The sequence below is a fragment of the Leptonychotes weddellii genome, chromosome 2 (genome assembly GCF_054177405.1).
Source record: "Leptonychotes weddellii isolate Sample4059 chromosome 2, ASM5417740v2, whole genome shotgun sequence".
NCBI classification, from domain to species: Eukaryota; Metazoa; Chordata; class Mammalia; order Carnivora; family Phocidae; genus Leptonychotes; species Leptonychotes weddellii.
The window spans coordinates 32,373,902-32,390,007 of NC_138370.1; the positions used below are offsets into that span (position 1 = coordinate 32,373,902).

At 41.3% G+C, this 16,106-nt stretch overlaps 1 protein-coding gene across 3 annotated transcripts in view; it reads left to right on the forward strand.

Moving 5' to 3' along the window:
• The window catches only part of AP3M2 (adaptor related protein complex 3 subunit mu 2), a 96,923-nt gene that overhangs the window by 58,076 nt on the left and 22,741 nt on the right, over positions 1 to 16,106 (forward strand). The window contains exons 1-2 of one of the 3 annotated variants that reach the window (XM_081809513.1): positions 14,493 to 14,806; positions 15,047 to 15,156. The gene's annotated coding sequence lies outside the window, so the exon portion shown is untranslated. Of the gene's footprint in view, positions 1 to 14,492; positions 14,807 to 15,046; positions 15,157 to 16,106 lie in introns of those variants that run through there. The other 2 variants (XM_081809519.1, XM_081809515.1) reach the window with 2 other exon arrangements.

Sequence of the window (16,106 nt, forward strand, 5' to 3'; positions counted from 1 at the left end):
CCATCAAGTGTAGAAAGAGTGCTGTGATGCTATAGCACTACCCTCAGAGGAAATGGGCTCAACAGTTCCTCCCAGCAGACTCTCAAAAGCTGCCATTCACACCTCCACTCAGAAGTCATCTGTGCTGAACTGTGGTAGCTTTAACTTCTGCTTCCCAGGCCGTTTCCCTTCCCCCACTGCTGGTTATAGAGCTCTTATTTCTTCTGGGGAATTCATGCTGTGTGTTTCAAGTGGGGTTAGCCCTTCGCCAACTCCCACCACAGAACTGGGCAGATGAACCAGGTCTGGATAATTCTATCACACAATCCCCTGGTCATTATGATTGTTTCAGGAATGAGCATGTGACCCAAGCCAGCCCAACGAGCCAAAGACTTGGACTGTTGCTGGTGCTATCAGAAAAGAAATGCTTTCTTTTCTACCCCCAGCTAAAGGACTAAATAAGCACAGTATTGCCTTCAGCCAGTCTGCCTCCACAAAGAAAAGAGTGTGGCCATGATGGAAATGAACATTAAGGAAAGCAAAAGCAATAGATAAAGCAAGAGATCGAGTCTTGAGGACATGTTTAAGTCCTTAAATGAGTCATGCCTCAAGAGAGATTGCCTCTGTGCTCTTTAGTTATACAAGCTGATGGTATCCCTTTCCACCTTACATAGTTTCGCTGGTTTGACCACTGCCCCTGAAACTTAGTTTTACTGGTTTGACCACTGTCCACACTACTGTATACTCTTCCTCTGACTGTAGATTCTGTGTTCGCTTCTCTTCATCCTCCACTCCTAGCTGCTCCAGCAGGTCAGGATTTAGAAGGTGGGTCAGCTAGGGATAAGAAACACTTAATACTTAAATATTTAAAGAGTTTATTTACAAAGGAATTACTTTCCTAAATGTGGGTAGGGTATAGGAGACCCACATGAGAAACTAGAGAGGAACCTGGAGCATGCAACCTAAAGGGATGAGAGGAGGAAAAGTATGACTGCAACCTGAAGGAGAATTATGTAGATTAAGCTGCCTTGAGAGAACCAGTGACCTTCTGTCAAAGGACACAGCCAGCCCAAGGCGACATCACAGAGAAGGAGGGGAACAAATACTCTTCTCATTCTCCTCCCTGCTTCTGGTTTTTTGATGGTGTTCCCTATTAACTCTACTCAAAACAGAAGAGGGAAGGAAGAGGCTAAATTACACAGGTCAGCCTCCCAGGGCAGACAGCAGGGCAGAGGGATGTGGAGAGTGGATTTGTAGGGCCAAACAGAAGATATACAGCACACAGGAGTTATTCCCCACATCAAAGGGTCCCCGGATGACCTAATGAGCAGTTCATGGCTATGAACAGTAAGCCAAATTCACACAAGGGGAGGTCATTTCCATGGAGAACCGGGAATGACCTAATCTTGGCCAAAGCATGGATTCTTCAGCCCATTCTTGACATCTGAATTGATCAACTCAGTTTGGTCTACCCACCATTTATCTTCTTAATCTTCCTTTGGCTCTCCCCATACAGAGGCTGCCACAACCCCACTCTACACACCACATATCTTTCTCCCTTCCCACAGATAAGGGATACTGAATCAGTATATACATTACAAGCTGCCCTGGACTCACAGTTCCGTGAAGCCAGTTACAGTACCTAGTGGACTGAAAGAGGCACAGTTTCAGAGAACACTTGGGAGCTCAGAGCCCCATCAAGCATGCCCCCACCTGTATGACAGCCTTTTATTGGGAGAACCAGGAGAATCCCACTACCCTAGGCTGTAGATTGGGTTGAGGGAGGTTGTTATATAGAGGACAGCCCAATGCAGAACAACTCTGGAGGGCAATATTTCCTCCATAGCACCCCACTGAGTTGGCTAAGGTCTTGCTGGGTCTGCCTCCAAGTTCATGTTCTTCCTCTGCCCGATCCCGCTTCCTCCACTTCTGTTCATTGGTGTTGATCCCTAATGTTCATTAGGGATAGAATTATCCAGTGTCTGTTTCTAGAGAATCCAATCTGAGACAACAGTAGTTAGAGAAGTTTCCATAAGATCCTAACACCAGACCTACATACTTATTGCCATCTGTGCACTGTACCTTTTCTCCTGTTACTATGGGTCAACTGCCCATGCGATTACTATGGATGGTCTCCATTTGTGTACCAAGTTCTGTCCCAACTCACCTGTTACTCACCCAGTTTGCCCCCTCCAGTGATTGTTCCTTCTCTATAAATTTTTCCCTTTCTACTGGATCATTTCCATCACCATGTAAACTTACTGGTACTTCACCCATTTAAAAAATAAACCCATGCCTCCTTGCTTCCACTACCTCCTCCAAACATGGCCTCATTTCTCTTCCGCTTTTTACAACAAAATTGTTTAAATGAGTTGCCCTAATTTCTCACCTCCCATTCCCTCTTGAACCCCTTCACTCCATTGAAGCTTCTCTGATCTTGGTCTCTCATAACCTCCACATTGTTAAGTCTAATGAAAAGTTCTCAGTCTCTGTCTTATTCAACTTATCAGCAATGTTAGACAGTTTATTTTCTTCAGGATCATACTTGTCTGGTTTACCTGTCTGGCCACTTCTCAGTCTTCTTTACTGGTTCCTCCACATCTTCCTTACTTGTTGGCATGGCTTCAGATGTCTTCTCTTCTCTTTTCTATCTACTCTCACTCTTTAGATAACTTCATCCAGTCTTGAGCCTTTAAAAACTATCTATATGCTCAAAGCTCACAGTGTTTTCCCTCTAGCCCTGACTTTCCCCCTGAATCCTCAGAGTTGAATATCAAACTACCAACTTACTCTGTTTCCACCCTGCCTGTTCTGACATCAGTTGGGTGTACTGTAATACAATTCAATTCGGATGCTAACCACCAGTGTCTGCAGACCACCACACTACTGATCGACTGGCTATAAATTTGGGGATTCCTATGATCCCCATAGGTTCAATAATTCACTAGAATGACTCACAGAACCCACTTAAAGTGCTATGCTTACATTAGTTTTAATCTAAAGGATATATGCATAATCTTGGGGACAGTGCAGAGCTCCTATGTCCTCTCCTTATGCAGTCAGGGTGCATCATCCTCCTGGCACATCAATGTGTTCACCAACCAGGAAACTCCTCCAAGTCTCAGTGTCCAGAGTTTTCATTAGGGATTTATTAACTAAATAATTGACTAAAATCAATCTCCAACCCACCTCCCCTTCCCTGAGGTCAGACTGGCCCAGAGTCCCAACCCTCTAGTCACAAGGTTGGATTTTCTGGTGACCAACCCCCATCCTGAAGTTACCTAGAGGCCTCCCAGGAGTCACCTCATTAGCATAACAAGACACTCCTACCCCTCCAGAACTTCTCAGAAGTTTTGAAGCTCTGTGCCAAGACAAAAACTAGATATATTCTTTATTATATCACACTGCCCAACAGCTCTACTTGGAGACATCTCAAGCTTAAACATCTCAAACTGACCTCCTGATATTTCAACCCAAATCTGCTCCTCTAGACTCTTCATTTTAGTAGTTATAATCTTATTCTTTCCAGGTACTCAGGTCAATAACTTTAAAGTCATTTTTGACTCCTTTTTCTCTCACACATCATAACCAATCTGTTGGCAAATCTCATTGGCCCCACCTCCAATTTTATGGAGAATCTAACTACTTCCACTATCTCTACCGAGGCTACCTTGGTTATTTCTCACCTTACTTATCACAGTAGGTTTTTCCCTGGTATTCCTGCTTTAGTCTTTGCCTCTTTTTAGCCTCTTTGCCCTCCTGCTGTTTGCAAGTGATAAGAAAGGAGGAAACAAGTGACCAGTTCTCACACATGGACGTTGGAGGGAGAATGTGGAAAGGCAGAATGGCACTCACTCTGTATTAGAGAAAATAGAATGTGTACAGAAAGTAGTCCAAGCATATGGAAGATGGGAAGAAATGCAAATATCATGATAGCAATGAAAAGAAGGATGGGGGAAGAGATAATAGTTCCTTTTTGTGAGATTTTTTTTTTAAGATTTTATTTATTTATTTGAGAGAGAGAGAGTGAGAGAGAGCATGAGAGGGGAGAGGGTCAAAGGGAGAAGTAGACTCCCCACTGAGCAGGGAGCCCAATGTGGGACTCGATTCCGGGACTCCAGGATCATGACCTGAGCTGAAGGCAGTCGCTTAACCAACTGAGCCACCCAGGCGCCTGTGAGATTCTTTTTTTTATAGCTTTATTGAGATACACTTTACATATCATAAAATTCATATATAAAGTATACAATTCAATGGGTTTTAATATATTCACAAAGGTGTGCAAACATCACCACAATTTAATATTAAATATTTTGCACCGCCTCAAAAAAGAAACTCCATACACGTTTGCTGTCACTCCTCATTCCCACTCTCCCTTACCCCAATCCCAAATTAATCTACTTCTGTCTCTATGATTTACCTTACCTATTCTAGATACTTCACATAAATTGAATCATATATGTGATTTTTGTTGCTGGCTTCTTTGACTTAGCATATGCTTTCAAAGTTCATCCTGTTGTAGCATGTATCATTACTTGTCTTTTTATGCCATTGTGTGGATAAACCACAGTTTATCTATCAGTTGATGGGACATTTAAGTTGTTCTCCCTCTTTGGCAATTATGAAAAATGCTGTTATGAACATCCATTTACAAGTTTTTGTGTGAACATGTTTTCAATTCTCTCCTACCTAGGAATGAAACGATTGGGTTACAGGATAATTCCATGTTTAACTTATTAAGGAATCACCCAATTGTTTTCCATAGCAGTTGCACCATTTTACATTCTCACCAGCAATATACGAAGTTTCTGAGTTCTCCACATTCACTCCAACACTTGTTATTTTTTTGTTGTTTGTTTATTATAGCCTTCCTGGTGAGTGTGAAGTGGTATCTCATTGTGTTGTTGTTTTTTTTTTTTAAGATTTTTTATTTATTTATTTGACAGAGAGAGAGAGCGAGAGCAGGAACACAAGCAGGAGGAGTGGGAGAAGGAGAGCAGGCTTCCCACTGAGCAGGGAGCCCGATGCGGGGCTCGATCCCAGGACCCTGGGATCATGACCTGAGCCGAAGGCAGACGCTTAACGACTGAGCCACCCAGGCGCCCCCTCATTGTGTTTTTGATTGGCGTTTTCCTGTTGACTAAAGATCTTAAGCATCTTCTCATCTGTTTCTTGGCCATTTGTATATTTTCTTTGGAGAAATGTCTATTCAAATCCTTTGTATATTTTAAAGTTGGTTATTTGTCTTTTTCTTGTTGAATTGTTAAGTGTTCTTTATATATTCTAGATCTTCATCTGATACAAGATTTGCAAATATTTTCTTCCATTTTGTCAGTGTCTTTTCACTTTCTTGATAGTGTCTTTTTAATTTGAAGTCCAATTTATCTATTTTTCTTTGATTGTTTGTATTTTTGGTGTCATACCTAGGAAACTATTGCATAATCCGAGGTCATGCAGATTTACACCTGTTTCCTTCTATGAGTTTGATAGTTTTAGTTCTTATATTAAGGTCTTTGATCTATTTTGAGTTAATTTAAACATTTTTAAATTGTAAAATACACATAGCGTGAAATTTACCATCTTAGTCATTAGGTGTACAGTTTAATAATGTTAAGTATATTCACAGTGTTGTGTAATCAATCTCCAGGACTTTTTCCTCTTGCAAAACTAAAACTCTATACCCATTAGACAATAGGTCTTCATTTCCCTCTTTCTCCAGCCCCTGAATTGCCATTCTACTTTCTGTCTTTATAAATTTGACTACTCTAGATACCTGCTTAATTGGAATCACGTAGTATTTGTCTTTTTGTGACTGATTTATTTCGCTTAGCATAACGTCCTCCAGGTTCACCCATCTTGTCACATATGTCAGAAGATCCTTCCTTTTTAAGGCTGTGTAATATTCTATTATCTGTATATACTACATTTTGTTCATCCATTTATTTGTTCATGGACACTTAGGTTGCTTCCACCTTTCTGCTATTGCTATGAGCATGCATGTCCTAATATCTCTTGAAGTCCCTAATTCCAATTCCTTTTTTTTAAAGATTTTATTTATTTATTTGACAGAGAGAGATACAGCGAGAGAGGGAACACAAGCAGGGGGAGGGGGAGAGGGAGAAGCAGGCTTCCTGCGGAGCAGGGAGCCCGATGCAGGGTTCGATCCCAGGACCCTGGATCATGACCTGAGCCAAAGGCTGATGCTTAACAACTGAGCCACCCAGGAGCCCCCCGATTCCAATTCTTTTCAATATAACCAAGAAGTAAAATTGTTGGATCATATTTCTATATTTTTAATTTTTTTGAGGAACTACTATACTGTTTTCCATAGTGGCCACACCATTTTACATTCCCACCAATTGTGCAAAAGTGTTCCAATTTCCCCACATCCTTACCAACACTTGTTATTTTATCTTGTTGTTGTTCTTTATAGTAGCCATCTTAAAGGGTGTGAGGGAGTACCTCACTGTGGTTTCCATTTGCATTTCCCAAATGATTAGCGATATTGAGGATCTTTCATATGCTTTTTGGTCAATTTTGATGTCATCTTTGGTGAAATGTCTATTCAAGTCTTTTGCCCATTAAAAAAAATTTTTTTTTAAGTTGGCTCCATGTCCAGCATGGAGCCCAACAAAGGGCTTAAATTCACCACCCTGAGATCAAGACCTGAGTTGAGATCACGAGTTAGATGCTTAACCAACTGAGCCACCCAGGCACCCCTCCATTTTTTAATTAGATTGTTTTTTTGTTGTTGAGTTGTAGAAGTTCTTTATATATCTGGATATTAACCCTTTATTACTGATAAACTGAGTAATATACTGTGATGAGATTTCTTTTCTCATATAGCATTCTGTTTTTCCTGAAGTTACTTTTTGTTTGTTTGGTTTTGCTCAGGTTCCTATGTACCCAAATCATTCTTCTTTTGTTCTCCAATAGAACTATATTGTCCCTCTCTAGGCACCAGGTAACCTATCACTTCTCCTCTTCTTCCACCTCTTCCTTTCTTCTTTTCTTTTCTTCTTCTCCACCCTCCTCTTTTCCTCCCTCCTCTTCTTCTCCTCCTCCTTCTTCTTCCTCGTCCTCCTCCTCCTTCTTCTTTAAATCCATATAGGTTTTAAATACTTCTTTTTCCTATTGTGGGTGGTTTTCATTCTTTGACCTGGGTACTCAGTGAATCCTTTCAATTTAGGTACTCAGGCCCTTCAGAACAGAGAATTTCATTAGATTAAAAAAACAAAAAACAAAAAAACAACTTTTCTTTCTCTCCATTTCCTCTATTCTCTATAGCATTCCTGTTAGTAAGGTATTAGACTTTCTGCATTGGTCTACAGTTTTTCTTATATTTTTCTTCTGTTTTCTCTACCTCTGTCTTTTTTCTATACTTTCTGGGAGATTTCTAGACTTACTCTCCCAAATGTTTTATTGGATTTTCAAGTTAAGATAGCCATATTTTAAATTTCTAAGAGTTATTTCTTAGTTTTTCTTCTCTATGCTCCTTTCTCATATTGTTCTGTTCTCATTCCCATAGATCCCTCTAATGTCGCTGAAGATATTAATAATAGTTTTTGTTTTCCTCTTCTTCTAACAGAAAGATGTTTAATTATCTTTCTAATTTCTTCTATGATAATGGACCATTCAGATTTCCACCTTTTCTTGGGTCACTCTTTGTCATTTGCATTCTACCTACAAATTGTACATTTCATCTAAATCTTCAAATATGCTGCCACATAATTCATAATTCTATGAAGAAAACGTTTTTAAAAATCTCTTCTATATCCATGATTATATCCTTCTTATTCTTTTCCATTTTTACTTTCTCTTTTTTCTTGGTCAGTTTTCAACTTTATTAATTTCAATTCTTACTGTTCTCTTCATTTTCTCTTCATAGTCCTCCCCCCAATTTTTTTTCTAATTTGGTAAGATAAGTACTTAACTCCTTATGCACTTAATCAAAAGACTTCTTGTAGGGTGCGGGAGGTGCTGAGAGGGCTAAGGACGGATTAAGTAGAAGTTGGTGGGTAGTTTGCAGCTGTGGGAAGAGATGCCCACGGATCCTTACTGAGATGAGAGAAAAGAAGACTTTGAGACTTTGACATCTACATTGGGTTGAGGTCCTTTAGGAACTTCTGGTAGAGGGAAGCCTACAATGAGGGCAATCTGGGAGTCAGAAACAAGTAATGGCAATTTAAAATTGAATACAAAGGGAAAAAAAGAACATTCCACTCTCATACACAACTAGTGTTATTACCATTCTCTAATAATTTAAGAATAATACTGAGAATCATTTTCTTAGAAAATGTCCAAATATTTTCCCCAAAGTATTTTCAAGCTTAAGAAAAGACCTTGAAATTATTTAGACTCTGAATCCCATTCTGTGTTTTTATTATTCATAGTATCCTTATGATCTTAAGGTGTTTTTTTTTTTTTTTTTTGGTTTTGTTTTACAGGGGTGGGGGTATGTTTTTAAATGAAAAATTCTAATATTTCCTCAAATATTGGTTTTGTTTTGTTCCTCAGAAACTTAGAGAAAATGGAGCTTTCAGGTTAGAATCTGATTTTCCCCAACATCCGATTAGAAAAACTTCCAAACACACAGAAAATTTGAAAGAAATGTACAGTGAATACCCATAAACCCTTAGCCTAGATTCTACAGTCAGGATTTAATTTTTATTAGCTGGAATTAGTATTTGCCTGCCTCTGAGTGATGTTGACTAGGGTGATAGCTCTACCATAATTACATAGGAAGTGTTCTGTTCCTACTGGTAAGTCCAGTGCCTCATAAGACTTCTGTACTATGGCCAACTTCATGAGTGCTTTAAACAAGCCAACACAGGTCAGTTGTTAACTGGGTGGAGGAGCTTAGAGTTTTTCCCAGCTTAAAGAAACAAAATTTCAAACTCAGAAAGTTCTCCAGCTTGCTGCCTAAATACACCTACAGCTTTTGGCTTTTATAAGCAGGTGTTGTCCATAGGCATAAACCTAGGACTTCCCGGTTGTGCAACAAGGGAGAAACTGCCAGTGCTCTGAGCTAGAAGGTGACAGGAACAGTAATGGAGAGGAAGGGGTAACTGGGATTCATATCCTCCCAAATCAATTTTCCTAAAAGTTGTATTTTACGATTAGTGGCAATTGTCCCCGTGGATGGGACAGTGCTCTTTTCCCACGTGCTCTCTCCTACAAATTCATACAAACTTCTCCCTGATTTTCAGAATCACTAAAGCTTTAAAAAAGAAAAGGGAACACAAGTCTTTGAAATCTAAGGAAGACAGTGGCAATCATCTCTCTAAGCTGGTTCCAACTACTGTACATGATTTCGTAAGATATGTATTTCAACTCATAGTAATTGCTTTGTTTTGGCAAAGTATCATATATCCTTGGCTTTTTTCTTTTCCTGGAAGGTCTTCAGTTAAGAACAGCCTCCAAAGCAAAGCGATGTGTGCTCATCACTGAGCTTTCTATCACAGAGGGGAAAAAAAAAAAGCATCATGGCTGACTGAAACCTAAGGCAATACATATATCATCTTTATCTTGTAAGAGCTGAAAGAAATTTCTCAGTGCTAAAGCCCTTTGAGACAGCCCTGAATGTACAGTTTGGAATAGGAGAGGAATACTTGGGCAAATATAAAAATAACAGTTTTAGAATGGGGATAGCATTTTTAAATTATACAAGTACTTTCTGCCTTTCTAAGTGCATGCACTTAACTCTGGATCAAGAAATCAGCAAACATTTTCTGTAGGGGGCCAAACCGTAGATAGGTTAGTCTTTGTGGGCCATACAGTCTAGCTTACAAGTATTCAACTCTGCCACGGTAGTACAAAAGCAGCCATAGACAATACATGAACAAATAAAGAAGGCGTTATTCCAATTACACTTTATTTATGGGCACCTACATAAAGACTACATTAGTTATTCACAAAACAAAGACTTCCTATTTACGCGGGACAACCAAGCTATGGCATGAGTTAAACATTTACAGGCCCACAACACTGTTTACAACAAAAGTTCCCTCAAACACAGTCTAACTCTTAATATTTAGATACCATTTATTCAATTTGTGAAACCATGGGATTAGAAAGTCATATTGAGCCTATATTATTGTCACAATAATTTAAGAAGAAACATGTGAAGTCAATGCTAAGAACATAGATAGGCTTTAGAGTCAGTCAGATGTAAATTCAAATTCAGGTTCGGCGCGATATTGGGTAAACAGAACATTTCTACATGTTTCTTCATTTGTAAAAGAGGCAAATGGTTTGTTTGGACAATTAAAAGATAATACCTATCAAACTCCTAACACAGTGTTCAGTAAGGCACACAGTACATGCCCAAGAGATGCTACTTTGTTTTCATTGTTGGGTGAAGTCACTGCTAAGTAATTTTCACTTTTATCCGTATAGAAAGACCATCCATGTCATTGGGGTTCAGTAGTCCATTTCACTGATTATAAATCATTTTGTAGTTAGGAAAATCACCCTAATGTAATGTCATTAGTTTAATTTGGAAGCCCTGTGATTAATCTGATATAATAATAGATGAATTATACAGTGGGATCCTCCAGTATCAGTTGGCCCTCAGTGTATGTTTTTATATTTGACTTGCCACTGTGACTTACCTTTGCATCTCTGTGAGTTAATGGTATTTGTATTGTTTGTATATGTATACTTTAAAAATTAATATTTATTGAAGCATTAGAAAAAAGGCATTCAGATGACTTACGGAGAGTTCCAACCTCATTAGACAGTGTTCAAGCAAATATAATTTTAAAGTTCTCCTTAAAAGTTTTTCTTTTTTTTAAAGAGGTAATACATGGTACGTAGGACAAAATGTAAAAAGTACAAAAGACAACAAGGTTTTCTGACAAGGAAGTTTTCTTCATCTCCCCACTACATACTCCAGTCCCACAGTTGCCGTAAGCAACCGCTCGGACGCAAACACACACATACACACCAGTACGTGTGTCTGTATACGGACACACGCTACTCACACTATTCTGCACCTTGCTTGATTAGAGTATCCCCGAAAATTCCCGTATCTCTGCATATAAAATTGCCTTCTATTTTTTTAATGGCAGCTTAATATTTCATCAGAGGGCTAACGCCCCGCCTGATTTAACCAGCCCTCGGGGACGGACTTCCAGGTTTTTTCCTAATCGTTTGCTCTACTAAGGAAAACTGCACTGCTGCTTGTAACTTAATCTTTACACCGCGATTTTGTTTTCTTCCCGCACGACTGAGAAGTGATTCTGGGGTGCGGGGGGCCTTCCGGCGCCCCCCGGCCCCAGGCCGCGGCAAGTGCTTTCGGAGCCGCGGGTTCGTCCTCCGGCACTGTCGGGAAGCCGGCCGTGTCACCCACCGAGCGTCGGGCTGTGCGCGCCCGAGCGGCGGCCAGCGCGCCCGTCGCACGCCGATTTCTGGGGCGGGCATGCGCGGGCGGCAGCGAGTCGGGGGGCAAGTGGCGGCTTGCTCCTCTCGCGGCGTGTGTGGAGCCGCGGCGGCGTCGCCATCTGGGGTATGCGGGCCTGGCGCGCAGCTCCCGAGGAGCCTCTGCCGGCTACCGTCCGCCCGCCTCGCGGGAACGCAGGGAGGTGTTCAAAGGTGTCTCTGAGAAACAGGCGCAGGCCGGGCAGCCCCGCTCCAGAACAATGGGTCCTTTCAGCCGCCCCCTTCAGATGGAGGGCTCGTCACCATGACAACCAGCCCATTATTGGAAGTCGGAGCCGGTCCTCGCCTCAGACGCTCTCCTCGCCCGCTCCCCTCCCCCGCCGGCCCCGCCGTATGGTGTGTGTGGCACTGGCAGCTGTTGTCAAAAGAAGGCACCTCTTTGTCTCCAGGGGATGAAAGACATTTGGTTTTCATCGCCACCCGCTCTCTCCGCCCGACAACTTTTCTCCGCGCGCTGCACCCCGTCCCCAGAAGGCGCCCCTGGATATGCGAGAGCCCGACCCCGAGTCGCCCCCCCCGTTAGCTTTGGTGTCTGTTTCCTCCCGGACTCCGTCCCGCCGGAGCACTTCTGCCTCTACCTCCAGCTCTTTGAGTCACTAGAAGTCTCACTCTCAAGCGGAGTGTTCCAAGTAGGGGAATTCACTTCAGAAATCCCGGGTTTCTCCTCGCGGCTCTGCTCGCGGAGTTCCCGGCCGGCCGCTTCTCCCCTCAGACCCAATAGCACCACCTTCCGTGGCGAGGAGCATATTGCCGAGGCCGTCCCCGTTGTTAGCGCAAAAACGCCGCCGCGCGAGTTCACGAATTCGGCCTGTTCACCAGGGGGAAGACTAGTCGCTTCATTAGACGAAGGCCTCGGTTTTAGGGATGTCGGGCTCAGGCAGCTAGACGACCTTCTGGCTGAAGGCAAGGCGACACGATGATGGAAACAAGAGCCTGTGTTTTTCTCAAGCTTCTGAATGAAATGTAGGATTAAAATATGTTTTCAGGTTTTGCATTACCTTTCATGCATACCTAAATACGATTTACTTTATTTTTTTTTCCTGTGGAAGAGCTTTATGAAAATTAAAAAATGAGAAAAAAGTCTGGCTGACCGTGTGTCTGGGATTTGGGGTTCAAGGAATAGTGCCCCTGAACCTGTAATCTGCACCAGGGATACTTGGAACAGATGGTGTTTTCCAGACCTACCTGGAAATTGGAAAGGTTACACTGGTGAGAGAAAAAGCGGGATCAAGAAAGAGGAGGGAAACAGTGGAGAGAAAAATGCAGAAGCTTATAGTCACCAGTGTGGGGAATCTCTAGAGAGAGTAAAACCAGGTTTGCTGGGCTATTTTGGAGATAAAGATAAGCTTAGGATTCTGTGTGGATCAGTATTCATAAAATCTTATCCTCCAAGGGGTAGATACCAGAGGAGGACATTTGAGGATACCTGCTTCAGAATTCATTGAGTCTTTCTACTGCTACTTTTTGAAATAAATTAAAGTTTTAAAAGGGGATTTTTAAAAACTTTGGGAATGTCAAAAGTGTAACAAGTGAAAGGGAAGGAAGTTCAGCAGGTGACTGACAAGAGATACATTTTTCTGGTCTTTGCTTTGAATTACCAACAATTACTTTTGGTAAACAGGAAGCAGCCAAGTCTGGCACACAGGAAACTAGTATTTGCTAAGTGAAGGTTTGTTTTTTTCCTGTGAGAATAATTTTTATCTAAATAACTACCTAGAAAATAGTAAGTATGTTACTCTGAAAACTTCTCTTTACAATCCAGGCTTCTTTCTTTCCTAACATTACTGAATAAGTTTTGGAGGAAATTCTGTCAATTTTCCTGTGAGATTTGATTAATATTTCCCCAGTGATTTCAAATGAGAGTCACAATAGTGTCATGATTTGAAACCCTAGTTATGTAACTTAATGGGTTTTTTTTTTAAGTGTTGAAAATTGTTGTTAAGAAATAAAAGCAATTTTCCTTTTCTGAAAAGAATACTCATGGCTCTATCTGTAGGCTGACTTATACCAATAAATACATCATTTTATTATATTTTGTTACACATGGAACTATATAGAAATACACTCTCTAGAGCTCAGTGGCCACCATGGGGATTAAGACAAGGCCAAGTAGAACTCCAGGATTCTGATCCTCATGTCATTCTATTTTATCTGTTCTCTAAGTTTTCATTTGTCTAAAATATTTCACTGCTAAAAAAGGAAGAAAAAAAGACCATTACTAGTAGAAATTTAGAGTTGGAAAAGATTTTTTTTTTTTTTTTTTAAGATTTTATTTATTTGCGAGAGAGAGAGAGCACAAGCAGAGGCAGAAACAGGCCTGATGCAGGGGTCGATCCCAGGACCCTGAGATCATGACCTGAGCTAAAGGAAGACGCTTAACCAACTGAGCCACCCAGGAGCCCTGAGTTGGAAAAGATATTGAAGATAATTTAGTTCAATTGTCTCATTTTACAGGTAACATTTTGATCCAAGGAATTTATCTACATAACCTGTCCAAGATCACATGGTCAGTTTGTGGCTATTTACGACCCTGTGACTAGTTGCCATCCTACAGTCCTTTCAGATCAGAGCTGACCACATTGTCCCCTTCCCGGCCATCACTTACCAGACCTTCTTGTTACTATGGACATGTTTTTGTTATTTCTCCTTATTTTAATCTATCTTGTGGAGATTACATAAAAGTTATCTTGCGTGGCTTCCCTGTTTTCCAGTCAGCCTTCCCTAAGTCTTTCAATTCCAGACTTTATTTAAAAAATATAAACTAACTATTCATGGACTGTAGCTGCTCTCTTCGCTCCCACTGGCTGTGGACAGCCTGCTAGTTGTCTACCCAATTTCCATTCTCCTGTCTTCCTTATTAACAGAGTCCCATTTGGGAGGTGGGTGTAGTCACGTGCCCAGTTAAAAGTATTCCCAGGACCTCCTTTATCTCAATACTGAACAATAGAGCAAAAGCAGGATCTCTTCAAAAAGCTTGTCAAAGGCAATTGATTCCCCATTGGCTCATATACATTTGCTTTTTGTCTTTCCTCCTTCTTGTTGCCTGGAATATAGCTTGATGCCTGGAGCCACGACAACAATGTTGTGAGCATGAAGGTGAAAGCCCCACCATATGAATGGAGGAATCGCAACCTAAGAGAAGCCTGAATCCTTGATATGAAGCTGACATTCCAGCACCTGAATGTGATCCCCACTGGCTCCAATTTAGGATAAGAACAAAGTAGACCAGGAATTCAGTTTTACTGAATGAATTATTTTTTTTGAACACTTCCTAGTTGCTTCTATAGTAGTCTGTACAAACACCATCACAGGACCTATAGCATAATAATTCATTCACTTGGTCATGTAATGAAACAATTTCCTCCTCCACTGTCTGCCCCTAAAGGTAAAGAAAAGGAGCTAGCTATATGAAGACCAGGGAAAAAACCTTTCAAGCAGAGGGAACAACATATTCTAGGGCCTAGAAGTGGGGAGTGGGGAGGGTAGGTTGGAGGGAGGAGCAAGAGATTCAATTGGAGAGATGGAAGGGGGTAGATAAAAGAGATGTGCCTTAGTCCATTCAAGCTGCTGCAACACAAGTACCATAGTCTGAGTGGCTTAAACAACAAACATTTATTTCTCACAGTTCTGGAGGTGGAGAAGTGCAAGATCAAGGCGCCAGCAGATTCCGTGTCTGGTGAGGACCTGCCTCATGGTTCATAGACAGCCATCTTTTCTCTGCATCCCTACATGGTGGTAAGTCTGGGGTTCCTCCCTGGGGTCTCTTATAAGAGACCCATCCATGAGGACTTCACTCTCATGACCTAATCACATCCCACAGGCCCGACTTCCAAATACCATCCCATTGGGCATTAGGACTTAACATATGAATTTTGAGAGACCACAAACCATCTATAGCAAAGTGGTAAAGGCATTTGAATTTAATGCCATGGGAAGGCATTGAAGGGTCTAAGCTTCACATAACCATTAATAGTTTTTTTGAACTCACTCTTGCTGCTGTATATAAAATGAATTGAAAGGGGTGAGAGTAGAGCTGGGAGACCAGGGTGTAGGTGGTTTATAGTCTTTCAGGCAGGAGGTGATGGTGGCCTGAATTGGGGTTGTGACAGTAGAGTTGGAGAGAGGATGGATTCCTGATATACCTGGTGAGGGAATCAACAGGGTTTGTTTCTGGATTAGCTGCAGGGATGAGGGTAATAGAGGACCTCAGGATGACTTGTGGGTATTGGTATGAGTAGTTGAATGGATAGTGATGTTGTTTACTAAGATGGGGAAAGCTGGAGATGGAGTAGGGCTGGAAGAAGGAACAGATTTGGGAAGAAAACTCAAGAGCTCTTTTTTGTCCTGTTTAACATGTCTGTGAGGCACCTGAGTGGAGATGTCAAGTGGGTGATTTGATATGTGGGTCTGGAGGTTTATGAAGAGGTTGAGGTTGGGGATACAAAATCAAAATTAAATAATTAAAAGAGCACTTACACTCATGGGGTCATCTAGACAGGGAGTATAGAGAGAGAATGAAGGAGCATCTAGCAAGAAGCCACAGAATAATGCTATGTTATGCTATGCTATGCTATGCTATGCTAGAGCATCTAGGTATATTCACTGTTGGATATTCCTGGGTATAGCGTCTAGGGAAGGAGCCATTTGGTTCAATGATTATTTCCCTCAGGAGACCAGAACCAGGA